The sequence below is a fragment of the Salmo salar genome, chromosome 16, assembly GCF_965601325.2.
Source record: "Salmo salar chromosome 16, fSalSal1, whole genome shotgun sequence".
NCBI classification, from domain to species: Eukaryota; Metazoa; Chordata; class Actinopteri; order Salmoniformes; family Salmonidae; genus Salmo; species Salmo salar.
Window position 1 is genome coordinate 20,394,724 of NC_138306.1, and position 14,163 is coordinate 20,408,886.

The following is a 14,163-nucleotide window of genomic DNA, read 5'->3' on the forward strand; positions in this document are numbered from 1 at the left end:
CCACATCCACTGAAGCGGGTGCCAGCGGGATCCGGATTTCACCTCCCAGGGAGTTCGATGGGACGGCCGCTGGGTGCAAGGGGTTCCTCCTCCAACTGGAACTGTACCTGGCGACCGTCCGCCCCCCTCCCTCGGACGAAGAGAGGGTGAGCGTCCTCGTCTCGTGTCTCATGGGTCGAGCCCTGGAATGGGCCAATGCGGTCTGGGATGGTCCAGACTCGGCCCGGGGTGACTACCCTGAGTTCACCCGCCGCTTCCGGGTGGTTTTTGCTCATCCCCCGGAGGGCAGGGCGGCGGGTGAGCTACTATTCCATTTGAGACAGGAGACGAGGACCGCTCAGGATTTCGCGTTGGAATTCCGGACTCTCGCCGCTGGATCGGGGTGGAACGAGCAGGCCCTGATAGACCACTATAGGTGCAGCCTTCGCGAGGACGTCCGCCGGGAGCTGGCATGTAGGGACAACACCTCCACTCTGGACCAACTGGTGGATTTGTCCATTAGATTGGACAACCTGCTGGCTGCCCGGGGACGTTCCAGTCGGGGCCTGTTCGTTCCGCCTCCCAGTCCTCCCGTTCCACAGCCCATGGAGATAGGGGGGGCTGCATCGAGGAGGACCGGAGGGGGGGGTCTCTCCTGCACCCGATGTGGGCGCAGAGGACACACTGTGGACCGGTGCTGGAGAGGTCCCTCCGGGAGTTCGGAGGGCAGGCAGAACACTGCTTCGACCCCCCAGGTGAGTCCGCACCAGCCACACCCAGAGCCCCCTGTCGACCACTTGTACACCTCCGTTTGTTTTCCTAATTTTTCCCCTCACTTCCAGTATAAGGCGCTAGTCGATTCAGGTGCAGCTGGGAGTTTTATGGACCATGGGTTAGCTAAGAGGTTAGGGATTCCCCGGGTTCAGCTGGACCACCCCTTCCCCGTGCACGCCCTAGATAGTCGACCGCTAGGGTCAGGCCAAGTAGGGGAGGTCACCGTGCCACTGGTTATGCAGACGTGGGGGGGTCATGTGGAGCGTATCAGCCTGTTCATCATTGACTCCCCAGCGTTTCCAGTGGTACTGGGAATCCCCTGGCTAGCCACACACAACCCCCAGATTTCGTGGGGGCAGAGGGCTCTAACGGGGTGGTCGAGGGAGTGCTCAGGTAGGTGCATAGGAGTTTCCATCGGTGCGACTACGGTGGAGAGTCCAGACCAAGTCTCCACCGTGCACATTCCCTCAGAGTATGCTGATTTGGCTATCGCTTTCAGTAAGACGAAGGCGACTCTATTACCACCCCATCGACGAGGGGATTGTGCGATAAACCTCCAGGCTGACGCGGTTCTTCCTAGGAGTCACGTGTATCCTCTGTCTCAGGAGGAGACAGTGGCTATGGATACAAACGTCGCTGAGTCCTTGAGACAGGGATACATTCGGCCCTCTAAATCCCCCGTCTCCTCGAGCTTCTTTTTTGTGAAGAAGAAGGAGGGAGGTCTGCGCCCGTGCATTGACTATAGAGGTCTAAATGCTATCACAGTGGGTTTCAGTTACCCGCTACCTCTCATTGCTACGGCAGTGGAGTCATTTCACGGGGCGCGCTTCTTCACGAAATTGGATCTCAGGAGTGCGTATAACTTGGTGCGTATCCGAGATGGAAACGAGTGGAAAACCGCATTTAGTACCACATCGGGCTATTATGAGTACCTCGTCATGCCGTATGGGTTAAAGAATGCTCCCGCTGTCTTCCAATCCTTTGTGGACGAGGTCCTTAGGGACATGCTCGGGCAGGGTGTGGTGGTGTACATCGATGACATCCTGATCTGCTCCGCCACACGCGCCGAGCATGTGTCCCTGGTGCGTAAAGTACTTGGGCGGCTGCTGGAGCATAACCTATACGTCAAGGCTGAGAAATGTGAGTTCTTCAAAAGAGCCGTCTCATTTCTAGGATATCGCATTTCCACCTCGGGGGTGGAGGTGGAGTGTGACCGCGTGACGGCTGTGCGTAATTGGCCAACCCCAGCCACTGTGAAGGAGGTGCAGCGGTTCTTGGGGTTCGCTAATTATTATCGGAGGTTTATCCGGGGTTTTGGCCAGGTGGCAGCTCCCATTACCTCACTGAGGAAGGGGGGGGCGGTGCGGCTACGATGGTCAGCAGAGGCGGACAGAGCCTTCCATCGTCTGAAGGTTCTGTTTACCGATGCACCTGTCCTGGCGCATCCGGACCCCTCTTTGCCATTCATAGTGGAGGTGGACGCGTCCGAGGCTGGGGTAGGAGCTGTGCTATCGCAGCGCTCGGGCGTTCCTCCGAAGCTCCGCCCATGTGCGTTCTTTTCTAAGAAGCTGAGCCCGGCGGAGCGCAACTATGATGTGGGGGACCGGAAGCTGTTAGCCGTGGTCAGGGCTTTGACGGTGTGGAGACATTGGCTTGAGGGGGCACGTCACCCTTTTCTCATCTGGACCGACCACCGTAACCTGGAGTATATTCGGGCAGCGAGGAGGCTTAATCCCCGTCAGGCAAGGTGGGCCATGTTTTTTACGAGGTTTAACTTTACTCTCTCGTACATTCCAGGTTCCCGGAACCGGAAGGCTGACGCACTGTCGCGTCTCTACGACACCGAGGAGCGGACCATCGATCCTACTCCCATACTTCCTGTCTGGTGGCACCGGTGGTATGGGAGGTGGATGCGGACATCGAGCGGGCGGGTTGGTCAGAACCCACTCCACCGCAGTGTCCCGGGGGCCTGAAATACGTTCCGCTTGGTGTTCGCGATCGCCTGATCCGATGGTCCCATACTCTACCCTCCTCGGGTCATCCTGGGGTGGAACGGACAGTGCGGGGCCTGAAGGGAAGGTACTGGTGGCCCACCTTGGCTGAGGATGTTCGGCGTTATGTCTCTTCCTGTTCAGTGTGCGCTCAGTGTAAGGCTCCTAGGCACCTACCTCGAGGGAAATTACAGCCCCTCCCCGTTCCACAGCGGCCCTGGACTCACCTCTCGGTGGATTTCCTTACGGATCTCCCGCCGTCTCAGGGGAACACGGCGATCCTGGTCGTTGTGGACAGGTTCTCTAAGTCCTGCCGTCTCCCTCCCTTTGCCCGGTCTTCCTACGGCCCTGCAAACCGCGGAGGCCCTGTTCACCCACGTCTTCCGGCACTATGGGGTGCCCGAGGACATCGTATCTGATCGGGGTCCCCAGTTTACGTCCAGGGTATGGAAATCGTTTATGGAGAGGCTGGGGGTCTCGGTCAGCCTGACCTCGGGGTTCCACCCCGAGAGTAATGGGCAGGTAGAGCGCATTAACCAGGATGTGGGCAGGTTCCTGCGGTCGTATTGCCAGGACCGGCCAGGGGAGTGGGCGCAGTTCGTGCCATGGGCCGAAATGGCCCAAAACTCTCAGCGCCACTCCTCCACTAACCTGTCACCCTTCCAGGTGGTGCTGGGGTATCAGCCGGTCCTGGTGCCATGGCAACAGAGCCAGACAGAGGCTCCTGTGGTGGAGGCATGGGTCAAGCGCTCTCAGCAGACCTGGAACGCGGTCCAGGAATGTTTAAGGAGGGCGAGCGAACGACACAAGGAGAGCGCTGACCGCCACCGCAGTGACGCCCCCGTGTTTAACCCGGGGGATAGAGTCTGGCTCTCGACCCGGAACCTGCCTCTCCGCCTGCCCTGCCGGAAGCTGGGTCCGCGGTTTGTGGGGCCGTTTAAAGTCCTGAGGAGGATAAACGAGGTGTGTTACAGGTTACAACTTCCTTCGTATTACCGCATTAACCCCTCGTTTCATGTGTCTCTCCTCAGACCGGTGGTAGCTGGTCCACTGCAGGACAGTGAGGTGCTGGAGGCCCCCCCGCCCCCCCTGGACATCGGGGGGATCCCGGCGTACACAGTCCGAGCCATCCTGGACTCCCGACGTCGGGTAGGGGGCCTGCAGTACCTCGTGGACTGGGAGGGGTACGGTCCGGAGGAGAGGTGCTGGGTTCCGGCGGCGGACGTTCTGGACCCCTCTATGCTGCTGGATTTCCACCGTCGCCGACCGGATCGGCCGGCGCCTCGCCCTCCCGAGGCCGGCGTCGGCGCACGGCTGGAGCCGCGCGTCAGGGGAGGGGTACTGTCACAGGATCCAACGAAAGTGGCGCCCCTCCTCGGTCGGGCAGCGCTCGGCGGTCGTCGTCGCCGGCCTATTAGCTGCCACCGATCGTTGTTTCTATGTCTTTTAGTTTTGTCTGTCTGTTCCGCACCTGTTTTGTGTATGTCATTAGTGGGGGCTTATTTAATGTGTGTTTTCAGTTGGGATTTTGTGCGGGATTGTTTATTGTCCACGTTGTGTTTACTGACAGTTTTGTTGAAGGATTTACCGGGCTGCGCTCCTTGCCTTTTGTGCCTTGGAATATATATTTTGTGTTTTATGGGAAAGTGTTTCTCCCAGGCGAACTTTGTATAGCGCCCTGTGCTTTTCGGCGTTTGTGTGTGTCAGTTTTATTAAAAGACACTCACCTCCAGCACCTCTGTCTCCTGCATCTGATTCCGCCTCTACGCCAGTCCAAATCAGACGTGACAGAAACCCCACCTCTTTAAGGAATACCTGGGATAGGATAAAGTAATCCTTCTAACCCCCCCCCCCCCCAAAAAAAAAGATATAGATGTACTATTGTAAAGTGGTTGATCCACTGGATATCATAAGGTGAATGCACCAATTTTTAAGTCGCTCTGGATAAGAGCGTCTGCTAAATGACGTAAATGTACGAGCTTGCTAGCCCCTGTCTGCTAACTGCTAGCTTGTTGGCCCCGGCCTACTAACTGCTAGCTTGTTGGCCCCATGCTTGTTAGCACCGGCCTGCTTAACTGTCTGAATCTCTGTGTCCCCAGCCAGCCCAACCACTCACTGGACCCATATGTTCACTTGGCTACGCATGCCTCTTTCTAATATCAACATGCCTCATCCATTACTGTCCTGGTTAGTGATTACTGTCTTATTTCACTGTAGAGCCTCTAACCCTGCTTAATATGCCTTAACCAACCATGTTGTTCCACCTCCTACATATGCGATGACATCACCTGGTTTAAACGTCTTTAGAGACTATATCTCTCTCATCATTACTCAATGCATTGGTTTACCTCCAATGTACTCACATCCTACCTTACCTTTGTTTGTTCACTATGCCTTGAATCTATGCTATCGTGCCCAGAAACCTGCTCCTTTTACTCTCTGTTCCGAACGTGCTAGACAGCCAGTTCGTATAGCCTTTAGCTGTACCCTTATCCTACTTCTCCTCTGATCCTCTGGTGATGTAGAGGTTAATCCAGGTCCTGCAGTGCCTAGCTCCACTCCCACTCCCCAGGTGCTCTCATTTGTTGACTTCTGTAACTGTAAAAGCCTTGGTTTCATGCATGTTAACATTAGAAGCCTACTCCATAAGTTTGTTTTACTCACTGCTTTAGCACACTCTGCCAACCCGGATGTCTTAGCCGTGTCTGAATCCTGGCTTAGGAAGACCACCAAAAACCCTGACATCTCCATCCCTAACTTTAACATTTTCCGCCAAGATAGAACTGCCAAAGGGCGCGGTGTTGCAATCTACTGCAAAGATAGCCTGCAGAGTTCTGTATTACTATCCATTTCTGTACCCAAACAATTCGAGCTTCTACTTCAAAAAATTCACCTTTCCAGAAACAAGTCTCTCACTGTTGCTGCTTGCTATAGACCACCCTCTGCACCCAGCTGTGCCCTCGACACCATGTCAACTGATTGCCCCCCATCTATCTTCTGAGCTCGTGCTGCTAGGTAACCTAAACTGGGACATGCTTAACACCCCGGCCATCCGACAATCTAAGCTTGATGCCCTCAATCTCACACAAATTATCAAGGAACCTACCAGGTACAACCCCAAATCCGTAAACAGGGGCACCCTCATAGATATCATCCTAACCAACTTGCCCTCTAAATACACCTCTGATGTTTTCAACCAAGATCTCAGCGATCACTGCCTCATTGCCTGCGTCCGTAATGGGTCTGCGACCAAACGACCACCCCTCATCACTGTCAAACGCTCCCTAAAACAGTTCTGCGAGCAGGCCTTTCTAATCGACCTGGCCGGGTTATCCTGGAATGACGTTGACCTCATCCCGTCAGTAGAGGATGCCTGGTTATTCTTTAAAAGTGCCTTCCTCACCATCTTAAATAAGCATGCCCCATTCAAAAAATGTAGAACTAGGAATAGATATAGTCCTTGGTTCACTCCAGACCTGTCTGCCCTTGACCAGCACAAAAACATCCTGTGGCTTTCTGCATTAGCATCGAATAGCCCCCGTGATATACAACTTTTCAGGGAAGTTAGGAACAAATATACACAGGCAGTTAGGAAAGCTAAGGCTAGCTTTTTCAAACAGAAATTTGCATCCTGTAGTACAAACTCAAAAAGGTTCTGGGACACTGTAAAGTCCATGTAGAATAAGAGCACCTCCTCCCAGCTGTCCACTGCTCTGAGGCTAGGAAACACTGTTACCACCGATAAATCCACTATAAATGAGAATTTCAATAAGCATTTCTCTACAGCTGGCCATGCTTTCCACCTGGCTACCCCTACCCCGGTCAACTGCTCGGCACCCTCCACAGCAACCCTCCAAAGCCCCCCCCATTTCTCCTTCACCCAAATCCAGATAGCAGATGTTCTGAAAGAGCTGCAAAATCTGGACCCATACAAATCAGCCGGGCTAGACAATCTGGACCCTCTCTTTCTAAAATTATCTGCCGAAATTGTTGCAACTCCTATTACTAGCCTGTTCAACCTCTCTTTCGTATCGTCTGAGATTCCCAAAGATTGGAAAGCTGCCGCGGTTATCCCCCTCTTCAAAGGGGGTGACACTCTAGACCCAAACTGCTACAGACCTATATCTATCCTACCCTGTAGTTCTAGGGTCTTCGAAAGCCAAGTTAACAAACAGATTACCGTCCATTTCGAATCCCACCGTACCTTCTCCGCTATGCAATCTGGTTTCAGAGCTGGTCATGGGTGCACCTCAGCCACGCTCAAGGTACTAAACGGCATCATAACCGCCATCGATAAGAGACATTACTGTGCAGCCGTATTCATCGACCTGGCCAAGGCTTTCAACTCTGTCAATCACCACATTCTTATTGGCAGACTCGACAGCCTTGGTTTCTCAAATGATTGCCTCGCCTGGTTTACCAACTACTTCTCTGATAGAGTTCAGTGTGTCAAATCGGAGGGCCTGTTGTCCGGACCTCTGGCAGTCTCTATGGGTGTGCCACAGGGTTCAATTCTCGGGCCGACTCTCTTCTCTGTATACATCAATGATGTCGCTCTTGCTGCTGGTGATTCTCTGATCCACCTCTACGCAGGCGACACCATTCTGTATACTTCTGGCCCCTCTTTGGACACTGTGTTAACTAACCTCCAGACGAGCTACAATGCCGTACAACTCTCCTTCCGTGGCCTCCAACTGCACTTAAATGCAAGTAAAACTAAATGCATGCTATTCAATCGATCACTGCCCTCACCTGCCCGTCTATCCAGCATCACTACTCTGGACGGCTCTGACTTAGAATAAGTGGACAACTATAAATACCTAGGTGTCTGGTTAGACTGTAAACTCTCCTTCCAGACTCACATTAAGCATCTCCAATCCAAAATTAAATCTAGAATCGGCTTCCTATATCGCAACAAAGCATCCTTCACTCATGCTGCCAAACACACCCTTGTAAAACTGACCATCCTACCGATCCTCGACTTCGGCGATGTCATCTATAAAATAGCCTTCAACACTCTACTCAACAAATTGGATGCAGTCTATCACAGTGCCATCTGTTTTGTCACCAAAGCCCCATACACTACCCACCACTACGACCTGTACGCTCTCGTTGGTTGGCCCTCGCTTCATACTCGTCGCCACTGGCTACAGGTTATCTACAAGTCTCTGCTAGGTAAAGCCCCGCCTTATCTCAGCTCACTGGTCACCATAGCAGCACCCACTCGTTGCTCGAGCTCCAGCAGGTATATCTCACTGGTCACCCCCAAAGCAAATTCCTCCTTTGGTCGCCTTTCCTTCCAGTTCTCTGCTGCCAATGACTGGAACGAACTTCAAAAATCACTGAAGCTTGACTCAAAGCTCCTTCACTAGCTTCAAGCACCAGCTGTCAGAGCAGCTCACAGATCACTGCACCTGTACATAGCCCATCTGTAAACAGCCCATCTATCTTCCTCATTCCCATACCGTATTTATTTATTTATCTTGCTTCTTTACACCCCAGTATGTATACTTGCACATTCATCTTCTGCACATCCACCATTCCAGTGTTTAATTGCTATATTGTAATTACTTCGCCACCATGGCCTATTTATTACCGTAACTCCTTTATCTAACCTCATTTGCACTCACTGTATATAGATTTTTTTTTTTAATATTGTATTATTGACTGTGTTTCGTTTATTCCATGTGTAACTCTGTGTTGTTGTATGTGTCAAATTGCTATGCTTTATCTTGGCCAGAACGCAGTTGCAAATGAGAACTTGTTCTCAACTAGCCTACCTGGTTATTAAATAAAGGTGAAATAAATGATGTACTCTTGTTTGCATATTTCTGTTTATTTGTATTTGTTGTGTTCATAATAAAACATTTTTTTTTTAAAACATGCACAAACTGGACACGCGCGTGCGTCCGCGATCGTGAGCAAATTCATTTTGACCCCCCTCACACCAAACGCGATCACGACACTGAAATATCGCAACAAGCTCTGAACCAATAATATTACTTTGGGGGCGGGACGATGTTCGCGACTTTTCTTGCTTACATTTTTCATTGACCGTGTTGAAATGTATTCTGATTCTTCTGATATCACCGAATTGTGACATGGGTAAGTACATGATTGCATATTGTACAATAGTGATGCCAGGACAGGAGTTAATACATTTAATGCATGCAAATTGTAGTTTTACACATCTAGGCACTTTCCTCTCACAGACTCCCATATGCCAATAATACACATGATGGCAGGCTGATTACTATGATTAGCTAGTTGCTTTCACCTTACTACCAAACAACTCTGGTATTAGATATAAACAATGCATTTACTGAATAAAATCCCTTTACATAAACTGTAATATTATACAAATAAAAAATAAATACTTTATGCATGCTTTTCTAAACAACATGGATTAAACAGACACCACCTGCTAAAACAGAAGTTGGTCACCCTTGTATTATTGAGGCGCAGACAGGGAAGGAGGTGGTGGTTATGGGTGCATCCCATAAATGTGCTGTGAAGGGAGCATGGGCAATACTACCACCTTGTCCAGGAGCTGCTCTTGGACTGTGCCCCAACATCACCGATACTTCCGATGAGTGCAGAAGAGATGGAGAATGTTTTTTTGTCAGCCCAGACCTCACCAAGCAGACAATCAACTACAGGACCCCAATAGAGCCAAAGAAAAGACTAGCTGTCACTCTAAGGTTAGTTATTGGAAAAGGTTGTGCTGTGTAAGCAGGTGCATGAAGAAGAGCAGTATACTATAGTGTAAAGAAACTCCAGCACACTGGTGATCATGATGCTCCACAGATGTAGGCCTATGTTCCATTACATCTAGGAAGCAGATAGATCACCAGGTATAGTGTCTTCATTATACTCAAGGTAAGCAAGACACACTGTTCTTTGTTTAGTCTTTTGTTTATAATTATTCAAGGTGACATTAACTTCTTAAAGTATAGGGGGCAGTATTTTCACGGCCGGATGAAAAACGTACCCAAATTAAACTGGTTACTACTCTGGCCCAGAAACTAGAATATCCATATTATTAGTAGATTTGGATAGAAAACACTCTGAAGTTTCTAAAACTGTTTGAATGGTGTCTGTGAGTATAACAGAACTCATATGGCAGGCAAAAACCTGAGAAAAATTCAACCAGGAAGTGGGAGATCTGAGAATTGTAGTTCTTCTTTCTAATCCCTATCGAAACTACAGTGTCTGTGGGGTCACGTTGCACTTCCTAAGGCTTCCATTGGCTGTCAAAAGCCTTCAGAAAGTTTTTTCATCCGTCTCCTGTAACCGGGCAGAGAAAAGGAGCTCAGTCAATCATTGGACTGCCTGGGGACAAAGGGATTGAGGATGCGCGATCCTGCGAGCGCGCCGTTCCTTCTTTTTCTTCTTGAATGAATATGCTATTGTCCGGTTGGAATATTATCGCATTTTTACGTTAAAAATACCATAAAGATTGATTTTAAACAACGTTTGACATGCTTCTAAGAACGGTAATGGAACATTTTGACTTTTCGTCTCTGGTACCACGCTCGCGCGTTATGCCTTTGGATAGTGCTCTGTACGCACGAACAAAACGGAGGTATTTGGACATAAATATGGATTATTTCGAACAAAAACAACATTTCTTGTGGAAGTAGCAGTCCTGGGAGTGCATTCTGACAAAGATCAGCAAAGGTAAGAGAATATTTATAATACTAATTCTGAGTTTAGGTGATCCCAGAACTTGGCGGGTGTCTGTATAGCTTGCTTTGATGGCGAGCTATGTACTCAGAATATTGAAAAATTTGCTTTCGCCGAAAAGCTATTTTAAAATCTGACACAGCGGTTGCATAAAGGAGTACTGTATCTATAATTCTTTAAATAATTGTTATGTATTTTGTCAACGTTTATGATGAGTATTTTTGTAAATTGATGTGGTCATTCACCGGTAGTTTTGGTGGGAATACATTTTCTGAACATCACGTGCCAATGTAAAATGCTGTTTTTGGATATAAATATGAACTTTATCGAGCAAAACATACATGTATTGTGTAACATGATGTCCTAGGAGTGTCATCTGATGGAGATCGTCAGAGGTTAGTGCTTCATTTAGCTGTGTTTTGGGTTTTTGTGACATATATCCTTGCTTGGAAAATGGCTGTGTGGTTATTTTTGTCTATGTACTCTCCTAACATAATCTACTGTTTTGCTTTCGCTGTAAAGCCTTTTTGAAATCGGACAATGTGGTTACATTAAGGAGAAGAGTATCTTTAAAATGTTGTAAAATAGTCGTATGTTTGAGAAATTGAAATTATGATATTTTTGCTCTTTTGTATTTCGCGCCATGCTATTTCACTGAATACCCACTTTTTTCCCCCACTGTATAAAACACATCGGTGCTCATCGGCCATTGGACAAACATTACACAACAAGTTGGAAATCGCAAATTCAACAATGAGTGGTTTGGAAGAAGTCAGTGGCTAACTGCCAGCATTGCAAAACAATCACGAGCCTGCTATTGAGTGGAGTGGGTGTGTAGTCCAAGTCTGGGTTTAAGGGTCTCTTTTCCAAGCTTAAAAGGATAAAAATTCAACATTGGCCATGCTGTCAATCCATCATGACTGCTGCCAGCGTTCAAAACAACTGGAAACTCGGTATTGGGAAATCTCAGACATCCGTGAGTTCAAAACAACTGGGAACTCGTAAAAAAATGAGCTCCGACTGGGAAAATACGTTTTAAACGGTGATCCAACTCGGAATTCCAAGTCGGGAACGCTAGCCTCATTCTAGAGCTCCGACCTGAAGATCACTGACGTCATGATTCGACCTTGTTTTTTTCCCCAAGTTCCCAGTTGTCTTGAAAGCACCATAAATCCAGAAAATGCCAGACTTCAATTACAAAGTATGATGACAAAATGTCTTGTATGCTGCTGCATAAATTAGGTAATATGCCAGGGAGATACTAAGTGTATGTTGTGTAGTAAGCTGTTAGTAGCCCATGTGCCTAACCCTAATAATTTGGCCCCTTTTCCCCTCATAACTTAGCCTACTGTTCTGACTTGGTGGTGCACATGTAGGCTGTAGCCTGTTTTAGAGATATGTCATAATGAAATATTGTAAGAGCTTTCATTATCTGTTTATATGCCCCCTTTATTTTCTTAAGGTTCTGACTTGGTGTACACAGAGAATACTGTTCTGAATTCTGTCACTGTACATTTAAAAAGTGCTGAACAAATACTTATATTTACTACGTCCATCCTAGCTCACTCATTAATGTCTTAATCAAAATTACGGATTGCCTCTTATCCGCTCGTTGTCCCCTTATGCCATAGTTTGTACATCTCAATTGTCAGTAGAAACTACATTTGTTTAAACAAGTCAGCCATGTAAGTAATGTTTTTTTTAAAGGCAGTAAATGAGGCTGAATGAACTGTTTCGCTGACAGGTGTAGCAGTGGTAAGGTGTTGGGACTGCTGTTGGGATAACTTTATGTAGGCGCTAACAGTTTGTGGACACTGTTTGTCCTCGTTATAGTGCAATTAATGGATTCTTTAGTGTTGTGTAGTGGCTTTGCTGGCATGTATCTAAAAAAAAATATTTGGGGAGTTTGGCCCATCAAGATTTACATACTAAAATCGGCACCGAGAACAACCCTTAGTCGGGAGTTATCACACTACAATCCACGGGTTCCCCTGACTTATTGCTAAATTAACCAATTTAGTTGAAACTCCCGCGCATGCAAACCTGCTTATTAGAAGGTCCTGTGTAGATTGTATTTTCAACCAGTCAACTACCAGGAAATAACACTGACCAAATCAAAGTGTTAGTGTCATCACCTGTACAATGATACAAAATATAAGAAAAACATAATTTTGATCACACTGGGCCGTTAACTGTTTTTTACCTACTGATCTCTAGTTTGTCAAACTAGTTGAAGGGGGCAGGATTGTAGCATCCCCAGCTGAATGAATGGTCAACTCTCAAACTGATGGTTGATGAAAGTTTAATACCGTACCATTCCCATAAACACGCATTAAGAGCTGATGGAGAAACAAAAATGCTCTTACAATGTGAACAATACATTCCACAAACAATACACTTTTACACAACTTTAATTTGGTGTGTATGATACATCAAGTGCATCAACATGCATGATAATTTCTACCTGAATATTTGATTACATGCTAATGTGGTGCAAGATAAACTAATATTAGCCATCACACAGTGGAGCTAGGCTACAGCTAATTACGTCATATTGCTAGCAGACTTCAGAACATCAATTACAGTACAAATATCCGTTCAGTACACTTTCAAAAGAATTAGAAAGATATCTGAAACAAGACCAATATTGAAAGACAGTAAATATCTTGTTCCCTTTCCAGCTAGGTGCTAAATTTGACATTGTTTCTTGGGTGCTTGAACAACCTTAACAATTTTTTTTCTCCCTTTTCCTCTCTCGCGCCCGTTTTCCATATACCCTTGGCGCATAAAACTTATTGAATTCAACCATTATTTGGTTCAAAAACACATTTAGATTTGTGAACAGCCATCCACAACAACCACAAACCGTAAGGTGCAAATACCTAAATGAGAGAGCAGCAGTGTGATTCACATCAATGCGCTATGTAGATATCAATAATAAGTGATATCCGTATCGCCGTAGACTACACCACTACTGTCATCCTTACCTCCAAGCATTTATTCAAGTTGGATCTTTGGATGCCGACAGCAGTCGCACCATTGGAAGACAAAGCTTGGACTGTAGCGTACAAAAGCCTATTCCTGCTCTTTTCCCGCGATACATCAAACACATTTGATGTGTCATCAAAGTGGTCTCTGATTTATGGTCAGACTCGCTCAGGTGGAACAAACGTAAACTTGCGCTTTTGTTCAATGCTGATTTGAATGTCATTGAGAAAACAGAGAAGTGTCAAAGATTTTTTTCGCAAACATCCTTTCTGAATTTAAAAGTAATCCTTGAAGTAATCAATATTTTTCAAAAGTATCTGTAATCTGATTACAATATTTTTGCTGGTAACGTAACGGATTACAGTTACATGTAATCCGCTACTCCCCAACCATATAGTATGTAGTATATACTCATTAAGTATGTTGTATACAGTATGTTAGTACGGGTATTCAAACACAGCAAGGATGTATTGTATGAGGTTTTGCTGTGCTTGTACAGGGTGAAACAGATGGGGGTATTTGCAATGTTCCTCTGGTACCAGTGCATGTGGGAGAAGAGGGTAATGAGCAGGTTCTTAAACATCCAAATGTTGATATGGAATTGTCAAATCAGTAAAGCAGAAGCCAAGGGGTTAATAAGAACAGTGGTTAAAAACAAATGGCAAGAGTTGTGGAACAGGGAGAGAAAGGGAAGACACCTGTATACGATCCAGGAAAAGGTGGGGGCAAGGATGTCCACAGGATG